The 13,637-nt window shown below is 44.3% G+C and overlaps 1 protein-coding gene and 1 long non-coding RNA gene across 2 annotated transcripts in view; one reads left to right on the forward strand and one right to left on the reverse strand.

Moving 5' to 3' along the window:
• Positions 1-13,637, forward strand: part of SLC35F1 (solute carrier family 35 member F1) — a 373,073-nt gene that overhangs the window by 277,006 nt on the left and 82,430 nt on the right. The window lies entirely within an intron of this gene.
• Positions 1,446-12,337, reverse strand: LOC123366315. Its single transcript, XR_006578033.1, has 4 exons — positions 12,223-12,337; positions 11,264-11,365; positions 2,012-2,271; positions 1,446-1,598 (listed from the first exon to the last, which is right to left on the reverse strand). It is a non-coding gene; the product is annotated as an uncharacterized LOC123366315 (long non-coding RNA).

Below are 13,637 nucleotides of genomic sequence, written 5' to 3' on the forward strand. Positions count from 1 at the left end.
AGAGCCTTGTGGACCCAATCAGCAACTGATAGATGCAGAACTAAGTTTAGTTACTGCTGTAAGGGCTGGGTCCCATTCCCTGTACCACTCTGGACACAGGCTACAGGTTTCTATTTCACCAGCTACAGGGAGGACCAGTCAATGATTAACCCAAGGACTGGAAAGCTGCTAGTTGTGGAGAGTCCCAGACTGTTTGTTTGCTGAACTGCAGCTGGGAGTGAGCTTCACGGCCCAGGTAGACAGACTCCTGCTAGCTTGGCTTGAGCTAATACACTAAAAATAGCAGTATAGACGTTGCTGCAGCTTGGGCACCCAACCCCTGGGTCTGAGCTTGGGTGGGTAGCCCAAACCTCCACCAGAGTCATACTGTCCACAATTCTATTTTTAGTGCTAGCTCGAGCCAAGCTAGCAGGAGTCTGTCTACCTGGCTCGGAGGTTCACTCCCAGCTACAATGTAAACATACCTTAAGATGCTGCCATTCCACAAGCTCTGAAGAGTCCAGATGACACCCACTGCATTCTACGGTCAGATTGTAAAGACTGAAAGTCATCTCAGAGAGTATCAGAGGGGAATGTGTTTTGATGCATGTGCTAAAGTACAGAAAATGTTATATTGAAACCTCATATTTGAATACTTATAACAGAAACAAAAGGAGGGAAAGTCTGTATAAGGAACACCAGAAGATTTACCGTCTAAAGTTTATTCATAGTATTCCCAGTACTGCTTACAATGTTTTATACTTTTTACAATATGTTCTGTGTGCATTGTTTGTTAGTTTTTACTGAGAAAGTCTATGGAACTCTGTCGCTGAAACTGACTGGGAACTATTAACATCAGGTATTTACATACCATAGCCAAGGTTTAACACTGTGTATTGTTTTCTGAAAAGACAGAATTCTGACCTGTGCTTCAGCAAAGAGTTAAGCTGAGGTGCAGGAAGCAGGGGGGTGTAGTAGTTATACAGACTATGCCTGAGCATCCCTCTGTCCCAGCTATGCCACCTTCAGTGGACACAGAGAACAATTGATCACTGTACTAATTATAACAACCCTTAACATATTTGGAGACTGTTTACAGGTCTCCATTTAGTCTTCTTGTCTCAAGAGTAAACATGCCTAGTTTTTTTAACCTTTCCTCATAGGTCAGGTTTTCTAAACCTTTGATAATTATTGTTCTCTTCTGGACTCTCTCCAATTTTCCACATCATTCCTGAATGTGACGCCCAGAGCTGGACACAGTATTCCAGGTGATGCCTCACCAGGGTCAAGCAGAGCAGGACAATTACCACCTGTGTCTTACATATGACACTCTTGTTAATACACTCCAGAATATTAGCCTTTTTTAGCAGCTGCATCTCATTGTGAACTCATATTCAATTTGCGATCCATTAAGATCCCCAGATCCTTTTCAGTAGTATTACCATGTAGCCAATTAGTCCCTATTTTGTAGCTGTGCCTTTAATTTTTTTCCTTCTTGAGTGTAATACTTTGCACTTGCCTTTATTGAATTCTACCTTGTTGATCCAACTTGTCAAGGTCATTTTGAATTCTAATTCTGTCCTTCAAAGTACTTTCATCCTCTCCCAACTTGGTGTCATCTGCAAATTTTATAAGCATACTCTCAGTTATCCAAGTCATTAATGAAAATATTGAATAGTACCTGATTCAGGACAGACTCCTGCACAACTCCACAAGATACCTCCTCCTAATTTGACAGTGAAACATTGATAACTACTACCCACGAGGCAAAGAAGGAAATTAGGTTGGTTTGACTATTTATTCTTGAGAAATCCGTGTTGGTTATTGCTTATCACTGCTGTCCTCTAGGTGTTTACAAAGCTAGTTCCTTAAGTACCCTATGGTGAATTTAATCAGGTCCTGACAACTTGAATACATCTAACTTATTTAAATATTTGTTAACATATTATTTCCCCCTTGTTAATATTGTGTTAACCATGTGGTCACAATTAACCTTTTTAGTAAAGACTGGAGCAAAATATACATTAAACACCTCAGCCTTCTTGGTGTCATCTGTTATTAGCTCGCCTTCCCTGCTAAGTAGCAGACCTGCGCTTTCTTTCATCTTCGTTACATGATGTGAACTCCTACTACTCTAACTCTACAGTTCCATATCATAGGGCTCTCTCCTGCAGTTGTCAGTCAAATAGATTTTGTAATGGCGCTGTATTTTCTGTTCTTATAAGGGTTGGTGTATATTTCTAAGTAAGTGAGAAATCATCAGCATCGTGGAAAGGATACTGTGGTTAATTCCTGTTGAGAAACAGAAAACATGATATGATAAACAACAAGGAGGCATCCTGCAAGTTTCTTTTAACTACGTTTTTTTTAATGAGATTGCTCACTGCTAGTATCACTGCTTATTTGTGGCCCCCTATTTTTAGGTCTCATGGAGACTAGGTGGAAAAGGGGAAGGTATAAATGTGCTTTACCTTTGAAAGGATTCTACTTCTAGGTGTCCTTAGATGTTATGTATGTTAAGACTCGTGCTTTCTTGATTCTTGTAGTGGGGATGGGAAATACTTTATATCCGTGCCCCCCTATGCAAGGTGACATGGTACAGCTGCAGTATCACATTCATTGTGAGAATTTACAGAAGACATTTTAGGTTTTTGGAGATGACAGATACTTAGTGTATTGACTATTTCAGGATTGGAAGATAATAGTTCTTTGTGATCTGCTTGCACCCAGCCTGCAGACAAGATCTAGGAAGATAGCAAAACCTTCTATAGGCAAGAGAAGACATGTGTCACTATACCAGTTACAAGAATTCTTGCTGTAGGTTGCTAGAGGTAGGCAAGGCATGTGTCAGTCCCTAGTACCAAGCTGGTTTTACCAATGTAATAAAATTAAGCTAATCCACACTGAGTATTTAATTCGATTTCCCACATTGTACAAGGAGCCAGGGGTGAAAGTAGAAATAGGGACTTACTGGTAGGCAGCTGGGTTGGGGCTGGCTCTGGCCCCTGGAAGGGGCAGGGCCTCAGGCATAAGGGGCGGGGATGGGGGGGGGTCAGAGCCAGCCCCGGCCTGCCCTGTACCGGGTTTTTTTTTTTAACCTCTCTTTCCCCCCAAAACCTTCCCCTCCCTGGGTAGCCTTGAGAGACTCCTCCACCTATTCCCTGGTGAGTCCAGATCCAATTCCCTTGGATCTCCAAAACAAGGAAAAAATCAATCAGGTTCTTAAAAAGAAGGCTTTTAATTAAAGAAAAGAAAGGTAAAAGAAAAAAAAAACCCTGGGAGACAGCATACCAGCTAATTTCACAGACAATAGATAGAAAACACAGGATGTTCCCCTGGGCAAAACCCTTAATACACACAAGAATACCCAATTTGATAATTCCCCTAATTGCACCAAGACAAGTTACAAAAGAAAATAAACATAAACCTATTTATTCCTTTCTAAAACTTACTACTCTGATAAGAGGCTGGTTCCTTGATCTTTTTCACTCCGGCTGAAACTGAAAACTGACTAAACAAAGGAAACTTCCCTCCTTCCTTTTGAAACATCTTGTTCCCCCATTGGTTCCTCTGGTCAGGTGTCAGCTAGGCTAGGTGAACTTCTTAACCCTTTACAGGTAAAAGAGGCATTAACCTTTAACTATCTGTTTATGACAGGAGCATTTTACAACCACGCTGCACAGGTGTACATGTGATAGAAGGTAGTGGAAGGCCAGTCCCCTGTTGCCCAAGTTGTGCTTCCCCATGATGAACATATGCAGGGGGGAGGCTGCTGCTGCTATCTGGTTATTTAATACTAATATTACTGTAACTTCCAGAGGTCCCAATCAAGATATGGGCTCTATTTTTTAAGTGCACTACAAGTACATTTCTGTCATTAAAGTCTAAAAAGCATCTGGCCTACAGTCTTTCTTATAGTCCATTCTGGATAATTCATTTCTTCAATACCTTCTCATGCCACGTAGGTGGCCAGATTCTTCCACAGAAGTGGCATACAATAATGCCCGCAGGAAGAACCATAAAGTGTACTTGTAGCACCTTAAAAATGCACTTTTAGTACCTGCATAATTAAGGCAACACTGTATTAATGTTCCTGGGGAAGGCACAGAGGATGTGCATACATGTGCCTGCATGCTACATAAGCAAAAAAAAAACAAAAACACCCAACAACATTGCAATGCAGTCAGAGAAGAGTGATCTGGAGGAAGCACTAAGACAGAGTTAAGAGACAATATATGTGCCTAGGCAGCAAAAGTGGGCATTTGGCACTCAGGTATAAACTGACCCTCAACAAGTTTAGATTTGAAATGAGATGATGGTTTCTAACCATCTAAAGGGAGCAGTGGAGGCAAAAAACCTAACTGGCTTCAAGACTGATCTTAGTAAGTTTATGGAGAGGCTGGTGTGATGAGACTGCCTACAATGGCATGTAGCTGCTCTGCAAGTGCTAGTAGCAAATATCCCCAACGGCTGAAGACAAGACACTGGATGGGGAGGGCTGAGTTACTACAGAGAATTATTTCCCAGTGTTTGGCTGGGTGGTCTTGCCCACATGCTAAGGGTCCAACTGATCACCATATTTAGGGTCAGGAAGGAATTTTCCCCTGGTCAGATTTGCAGAATTGGGGGGTTTGTTTGGGGTTTTTTTGTATTTTTTTTTTTTTGCCTTCCTCTGCAGAGCAGGGATCGGTAACCTTTGGCACGCAGTCCGCCAGGGTAAGCACCCTGGAGGGCCGGGTCAGTTTGTTTACCTGCCACGTCCGCAGGTTCAGCCAATCGCAGCTCCCACTGGCCACAGTTCACCGTCCGAAGCCAATGGGGGCTGGGGGAAGCGGCGCGGGCCGAGGGATGTGCTGGCCGTCACTTCCCGCCACCCCCATTGGCCTGGAGCAGCGAACCGGTAAATTCAAGTAAATGGTGAATTCTCTGTAACTTGAAATCTTTAAATCATAATTTGAGGACTTCAGTAACTCAGCTGGAGTTTAGAGTTTATTACAGGAGTGGGTGGGTGAGGTTCTGTGACCTACAATGTGCAGGAGGTCAGACTAGATTATCACAATGGTCCTTTGGGCCTTAAAGTCTATGAGGTAGTTGTAATAATCCACGTTAGATAAGTACTTTTGCATTACATATGTACCCCTAGTGGGCCAGGTAGCTGTGTGCTGCGTTATGATATTTTGATAAGCTTTATAGCTGTTTTCTTCATAGCTGACTGAGAGGGTATGCTTTTGGCACCTCACGTCTGTCTGACTGTGTTCACTCTTCACATAGAAAGCATGATTTTTGGAGCCCCTTTGGCCATCTTTAAATGGATGTCACTCTTCCAGCAGCTTGTATGTGGGTATGCCTGTACTATGACTTTATCAGGCTTTTCATGCTCATGCATAAACTACCATCAAGGTTAATGACATCTTGTGGTCCACAAGTATCTAAAGGAACATTTGCGACAGTGGGTGTGCAGAGCTAAATTCATACACAGGACTTTCCTTCTTTTGACAACCTTACCACTGAGCACTTGTTTTTTTTACATCTAAAGTAACTTGGGCTGATCCTAATGTGTGCCTGATACTGCCCTTGGTGAACCTTTAGCCCAGGGATCAGCAACCTTTGGCCTGCGGCCCGCCAGAGTAAGCCCCCTGGCGGGCTGGGCCGGTTTGTTTATCTGCCGCGTCTGCAGGTTCAGCCGATCGCGGCTCCCACTGGCCACGGTTCGCTACTCCAGGCCAATGGAGGTGGCAGGAAGCAGCAGCCAGTACATCCCTCGGCCCACGTTGCTTCCTGCAGTCCCCATTGGCCTGGAGTGGCGAACCGCGGCCAATGGGAGCCGTGATCGGCTGAACCTGCGGATGCGGCAGGTAAACAAACTGGCCCAGCCCACTAGGGTGCTTACCCTGGCGGGCTGCGTGCCAAAGGTTACCAATCCCTGCTTTAGCCCATAATAATGACACAAGCATGTTTCCTGGGGATCTGCGTACCCTCTGCAATGCAGCAGAGCCTAATATTTTATGTGGCTTTAGTAGAGCCCATTTCAGTGTCTTCCCTAATTTTCACTGGCAATGTCACTAGCATGAAGGAGAACCAGCTTTTCATAGAACGCCCCCGGATCAAGCATTCTTCTACTGGCCCTGCTCCCGATGATCCTTCAAGCAGGCATTTCCAGCAGAGCTGAGTGCAACCTTTTAACATAGATGGATAACTGAACAAGTCTACATATAGTTACAGCTTCTGTGCAGATGTAGGCATCCTGAAGCAATCCGGTCCTTAGGTATTCTGCATTGGTTTACCACCCAGGTTGCCTGGGACCATAACAGGACATAGTGCAGCTATTAGCATCCTGTGCATTTTCAGCTTATTTTCCCTACACTTTTGGTAGACTCCAGAAACATCTTTATTTCTGCCACTTTCTCTCTGACATAAACCTGATGCTTTTCTTTCTCCTCTGAAACATTCTGCTCTGACACTATTGTCAAACTAGCAAGAACAATCACAATACCGGTTATATATATATATATCCCTTCTGCTTATTCTTCAGACTCCAAACAGCCTATTTTTATTTAGGCACCAGGGGCTAGATCCATAAAGGGGCTTGGGCATTGCAATGCCTAATTCCTGGATGCCCTGCCATCTGTGGAATCTTCAGCCCCAAGTTATATGGACAGCCTGGACACCTAATGAATGGGAAGAGTTAGATGCCTAAGGAAAGACTCCTCAGAAGCCAGCAAGTGGAATAGGGAGCTGCCTAAGGTAGCCAGGAGTAAAAATGCATAGGAAAGGGGCAGGGGTGGGGCCATACGTTCCTAACCCCCACTGATCTGAGCCTTAGGCACCTGACAAGCCAGAGGGACACACCCATTTCCGTTCAGGATTCTCAGCCTTGAACTTCCATCCGAAATTAGATGCCTAAGCCGGGTGGGAGAGAGGTAGGTAGGTAAGGTATGTCTGTGTCTGTGTGTCCCCAATTATAGCCTGTAGACTGGTTGGGGCACTCAGCTGGGTTGTGGGAGACCTGGGTTCAAATCTCTAACAGAGAAGGGGGTTGAATCTACCCACCAGGCTATATGGTAACCTGGGATGGGGCTCTCTCCCACTGGAGCTGTTCCACTTTATAAGTACTAATCAGGCCAGAGAGAAAAAGACTGTATAGCCTAGTGGCCAAGGTACCCACTGGGATGTGAGAGAGTCAGATCACAGTCTCTGTTCCAGGAAATATTTATTTATACTAAATGGAGCAGCCTCAGCTGGAGACACTGAGAGAACCACCCCAAAATATCACCTGCAATGTAAGAAACCTGGGTACAATCCCTGCTCCAAATTAGGCAGAGAAGAGGTTTGAATCTAGGTCTCCCACATGCCAGGTGAATGTATTAACTGCTAGGCTACTGTGTATTCTGGGAACATCCCCACTCATGCCCATCCAAGCCTGCAAAATTCCCAGCCTGCTCATCGCTGGCTGTCTTTTGTGCCAGGTCCAATCCAATAGGGATGCTCAATGCTTGCCAATGTGATTGGGGCCTGCTAGGGAGATAGGCAGGCGGTCACCTAGTATGACCAGTATGGTCACCAGGGCTTAAGGCTATGAGCAGCTCATTAGCTGTGGGGCAGTGTCAGTCCTTAAGCAGTTTTACATGTGCCCACCAGTAGAAACCTAGATGCCTTGAGGATTGTAGGCAGCAGCTGAGCAGTAGGTTTGAGAATGTCATTGGTGGATTCAGGCCCTAAAGGTGCTGGTAGGCATCTAAGTACTTATGTGGACATAGCCCCAGGAGCTGCTGTTGTAGAAAAAAAAATAGCACTCTCTACCTTGTACCTGTTACCAACCAGACTTGTTTTCTAACAGAAGTATCTTTTCTGTTTCATAGTTTATCTGTTGGTTCTGAATGCATGTCATGTACACTCCTTGCCTGATATTTCATGCCAACACTTTCCAATAACAATGAATAATTTGTTGGATCTGCTTGAGCTGCTTCTGATTAATAAACAATGATACTGTGCCTTTTGTCTGAAGATCTCAAAGCACTGTACAAATGGTAGGTAACTATCATTATTCACATTGACTTTCTAAGACAAACCGTTTACATGGAAAACCTTTTGGACTAGAAGAACTTCAGAAAGTTATTTACACTAGAACTTTAAAGGTGAGTTTGGAGATTTTTTTTTTAAAACCAAACTCTAATAATTTGAAAGGGTTAATATCAAGCAAATATTATACAGTTCTTGTCACTGGCTGTTCCCTGAGATAGCACATAGCAATAACACATAGCACTGTCTGCCACCAAGGAAAAAAGATGGATGTCACTAGATAGAAAGTCCTGATGAGAACTTGTCATCAGCAAATCCTTGACCATTTTATGGTAGTAGTCATATTTGTACTTAAAAAAAAGACATGATCAGCAGTCTCTAGAAACAAGATGGTGTCTAAAGGTTGTTAATCATGTCTGTTATGGTATTGCTTAAGGGCCAACCAAGAATTGGGTCCCATTGTGCTAGGCACTGTACACAACTAGATTAGTAGATGGTCCCTGTTCTGAAGAGTTTACAATCTGAAAACGGTTGCTGGTTCCAGCAACAGACTTTGTGATGGACCAAAACCAAAGCCTCAGAGATTGAACCCTTTATATTTTGGGAAGAGTCAGATTTAAATTCCCAGATCTGATGTCATCTCTTGTATTTCTGGTTCAAAGCCCTAACAAAGGATCAGTTTTCTAGGTCTGTTTCTGAGGCAGCAAAACATCATGAGAACAACTCCTCATCACATTTTAGGAGGGAATAGCTGATCTGAATATTTGAGATGACTTTCAGTTTAGTAACGAAGGATTTCACACATACTGGGCTATGAACGTTGTAGAGAAGAATGAGACTAAGTCAGAGGTAACGGATGCAAAGGGTACATACCATTTTTGCTTTGTGAATAACTCCTCCTGATGTCAGTAGATCAAGGGCTATATGAACTAGCATTTCCTAAGCTGCTAGCTAAATGAATACTTAAGAGTTAGTGGGAATAGTTAGGTACATTTAGTTATTGAAATTCCGAAGAGTTGAAGCAGGCATTGTTACCTGGCTAGACACTAAATAGGATAAGAATTCTGGATGCAAGAATCATAAACAGTATCAATTATTAGAAATACACCAAAATCCCCCAAACACTGAAAAAAACCTACTTTGATAACCGATAAACAAGGATCTCAGAATACATCCCCAGTATGTAGCCCTTTCCCAGAGCTAGGTTTGTATACTGTAAAAACCTTGGCTTCAGGAGCATGATATTGCAGAAAAACAAATTTCATTGTGCAATACATAACGTGTGTGTGTGTGTGTGTGTGTGTGTGTGTGTGTGTGTGTGTGTGTGTGTGTCACAATAACTGAGAAAAGCCACACACACAAAAGTTCAACCTAAGTCTACCTTGTTTCTGCAGTGGAGGCAGCAAGTGAAATGTGAAAACAAGTTGAGAAGTTCTCTGCTCTCCCAAAAGGCTTAAAGAAAGTGTGGTACATAATGAAAGCAGAACAGAATTAAAAAAAAAAAATTCCCCACACACAAAAACCTCATGAATACATTAAACAGAATACACAAGCAAGAACAGAACAGCCCTGTAAGGAGATGAATTTGTCCTCTATGAGCATGAATAATTTGGTGACAGTGTGTTATCTTTAGTCCAATAAAAAAAAAGAAGTTGTTGTTGACCCATCAATAATACATATAAGTATGAAGGAGTAAACAAGCATCATGGGACCATATTAAAAAACCTCTCAGAATAAGACCGCAGACCTCCATAGCTGTGCAGCTTTTGAAGAGCTACAAGCCTGCTGCATCATCCCGTTGGGTCCAGTGGGCTGGCAGGAACCACGCCAGCATTTTTTTCATGTACGATAGCCATAGGAATACACAGAAATGACCCAGACCTTTTAGAGTTCAGGTTATAATATGGGGGTGAAGTTCCACATAGCTGCTACACTGTCCCTCCCTCATCTCCCCACCAGCTGGAATTGCAGCTTAGCTAACAAAGATGTTATTCTATGATTGGCTAAATCCCCAGACAGGTATGTGTCCAAACTCTCTGAAATATGTGAAAGCAATTGAAAGAAAGTCACTACTCTGAGTGATAGTACCCTGTGACTGAGATTGCCTTATAAAGAAACCTGCCATTTTGACTGGATGATCCTGGTTCCAACCACCATCTCCTGTGGCTACTCTCTCATCCACATGATGCTCAGTTCCCACGCAGCAGGTGGGGACAGGGGAGACTCATTATGTAGCCATACTCCTCCAATCAATCCTCTTCTGTGCATTGAGGTCCCTTCTGCTGTATTCCATGCTGTATAGCAAAAGGGCAGCATAGGGCTTCTGGTGACCTTCACTTAAATAGCAAGCTGTTATCCAGATTGCAGTGAAATAAATTGGATGGCTATGGCAGATGAGAAGAGGAAGGGCAATATGTTTAAACTCTGAAGCCTATCAGATCCATTATTCTACCCAGATACCAAATCCATGCACAAAGAATTAAATCTGTTTTTTGTCAAAGGCTCCTCTGCAGCTGTGGAAATGAATGTGAGAAGGTTTCTACCTGTGCATGTGTGGTTTTGGTAGGCATTGCACAGATAAGGCCTCTTAATTTTCTTTTTCTCTTTCTTAATTTTGTAATCTCCTGGGGGTGAATCCTTCTTTGTGATGTAAAAATCATTTCTCTTACAAAGCAGCCTACTTGTTGAATTGAAGCCAGCAGTGGCAAGAGTGCAGCTTTCATACTCTAGGAGATCTTCTGCATATAGGCCTCAGAGTATGTGTCTGGGGAACACTGAAAAACTGTAGGTAAATCACTTATGAAAAGAGGAGGGGGGAATAGGTGGTCCCCCCAAGAGCGTGCAAAAGTAGGCATTATTCTGTGCTCTCACACAAGTACATCCTCACAAGAACCACTGCGTGTCCCATGGAGTCTTTGAAAATGTTGCTCTTATCAAACTAGACTTTGCATCTTCTGGTTTTCAAATTATTATTATTTGTGCCTAGGACCCCTAGTCATGGACCAGGACCCAGTAGTCGTAGGTGCTGTACAGACACAGAACAAAAAACAGATGGGCCCCCACCCAAGATCATACAATCTAAATATATTTATATAATGAAATTCTAGATTTTCATTCTAAAGGCAACATGCATAGGAACAAAGTAGATTTGTGCCTCTTTTTTTTTTGTTTATATTGAATAGAGAGCATGAAACATTCCCACTCCGCAAAGAAGCAACCAATTTTTTTCTTCTTTGTTTTACCTGGAAACGTCACAATGTCTTACCTTCCCTGTTTCTGTTGTAGGTCCAGAAAAGTGGATTGGGAGCTGTCTGCATCCTTAGGAGTGGTGTTGTTGAATCATTAATAAGAATACATTTTCTTACATCTGTTTACAAAACATTTGCATTAAATAGCTGCTAACAAAACCCAACACAACATTTTAAGCACACTTTGTCAAAAATCACTTCATTTCTTAATTAGGACTTAGTGGTACCTGTCAAAGGGCACCTCGGTTGCTATCCAGTGTTTTTCACTGCCTGGCCAGTTCATGTGGTCTCTCAGTCACAAATGCATATGTGGTTGTTATCCTATTCACCATGTGTGTATTTATTCCTTCTTTGCAAAGTATAACAGCATAATGCAGGCTCATGCCAAGGAGGGGTTTCCCACCGGCCTTCACTCATCAGCCCAGTCTCACCCTCTGAGCTTTCCTTCTGAGCTCCTCCTTGCTTCCTGTTCCATCCACTTATAGCCTCCCAATTACATCATTAGCCCAGTGATTACCACCCAGGTGCTCATAATCCCCCAACAGAAAGTGTTTAATTAGTCATAGCTGAGCCTGCAGCCTTCCTCATGCTGTAGCTACATCAGCTATCAGGGTGCTACTATTTGTGCCCTGTGACACACCTCCCCCCACCTTATTGCACCCAAAGCCTTTTCTTGCCTCCGGAAGAGGTAGTCTTTGCTGTCCATGCCACACCCTCTTTACAGAATTGGGATTCTACTGTGGGTTCCTGTGGGGATGGTCCTCAGACCACCAATGAGGGTCTCCTGCCTTCCACCCACAAAAGGTACACTGAGAGGTTGGAGATTTCCCCGAGAGCTCCTTCTCAGTCCACTGGTCATCGCACCAATCACATCCCACAGACCTTTCCTCCAGTTTACTTGGCCCCAGGCCTATATCTATCCACATGAATTGTCTCTCTTGAGCCACTGTCTTGGGATCTCTCTTCCCCGATTTACCTTGCCCTGGTTCAGAACTAGTGGTGTAAGTTCACCCACCAAGGCTTCCTTGTCAGGACCCTCCCCCCATCTCTCTTTGGCTTGTTCTTCATCCTGTGGCTTGCCCCAGGCTTGCTCCTTCTGGGAGTCAGCCCAGTCTCTGCCCGCCTTCTCCTCTAGATGTCCCTGAGCTAATACTTCCTGTGTCACCGCGCTCTTCTCGGGTTTCCTCCCCCACACCCCCAAAAGTCCTCCAGTGTGTTGCATTTTTCTGAGCTTGTTGCCATATGTCTAGGGGCATCACACACTGGGCCTGGAGGACTCCCTGGAGGTTCTACACTTGTGAAGCTTTTAGGTGGACCCACCAGTTAGGATACTTTTCCCCCATTGTCTGCCCTTTTTACATAAGGAGAATGAGGGCCAGTCTGTTCCTAACATTACCAAGTAAGGCAATGACTTTATTATCCCTACTCCAGGCCATCTAAACTTTTCTTCTACTGCCAAGGGGATAGCTGCCACTGGATAAATGCACTTTTCCCCATGTATTGTGACAGACCCAGGCCAGTGGGGTAAGGAGTCTGGTAGAGGGCAAGTATACTGGTCACTGGATGAGTAGTTTGCTGTTCCCTGAGTGACCAGAGCAGGGGCTGCACTAGAGTAATCAGGAACCTGCTAGAACCAATTAAGGCAGCCAGGCTGATTAGAACACCTGCAGCCAATCAAGGCAGGCTAATCAGGGCACCTGGGTTTAAAAAGGAGCTCACTTCAGTTTGTGGTGTGCATGTGAGGAGCTGGGAGCGAGAGGTGCAAGGAGCTGAGAGGGAGTGCTGCTGGAGGACTAAGGAGTACAAGCGTTATCAGACACCAGGAGGAAGGTCCTGTGGTGAGGATAAAGAAGGTGTTTGGAGGAGGCCATGGGGAAGTAGCCCAGGGAGTTGTAGCTGTCATGCAGCTGTTACAGGAGGCACTATAGACAGCTGCAATCCGCAGGGCCCTGCGCTGGAACCTGGAGTAGAGGGCGGGCCCGGGTTCCCCCCAAACCTCCCAACTCCTGATCAGACACCGGAGGAGTTGACTCAGACTGTGGGTTCCACCAGAGGGGAAGATCACTAAGGTGAGCAAATCTGCCAGTAAGTGCAGGGACCCACCAAGGTAGAGGAGGAACTTTGTCACAGTATGCATAGTTTCTTTTGCCCCCTCTTGTCACCTCTGCAGCCTAACCAGGTTGCTCTGCATGAGGGAACATGCTGCTGCTGAATCTACAATGCCACTGTCATTCTTTGTTCGACTTTGACAGGGATCGTCCTTATCCCAGCCTCTCCCACTCCCGTTTTATGCCTGTCCACCCACAGAACTCTGAAAACCCACAGTCCATGTAGGGGCAGTCTCTCTTCATGTGCCCTTTTCCCCTGCACTGATAGCAAGCTGGTGTGTGG

The sequence above is a fragment of the Mauremys mutica genome, chromosome 3 (assembly GCF_020497125.1).
Source record: "Mauremys mutica isolate MM-2020 ecotype Southern chromosome 3, ASM2049712v1, whole genome shotgun sequence".
Lineage (NCBI taxonomy): Eukaryota > Metazoa > Chordata > Testudines > Geoemydidae > Mauremys > Mauremys mutica.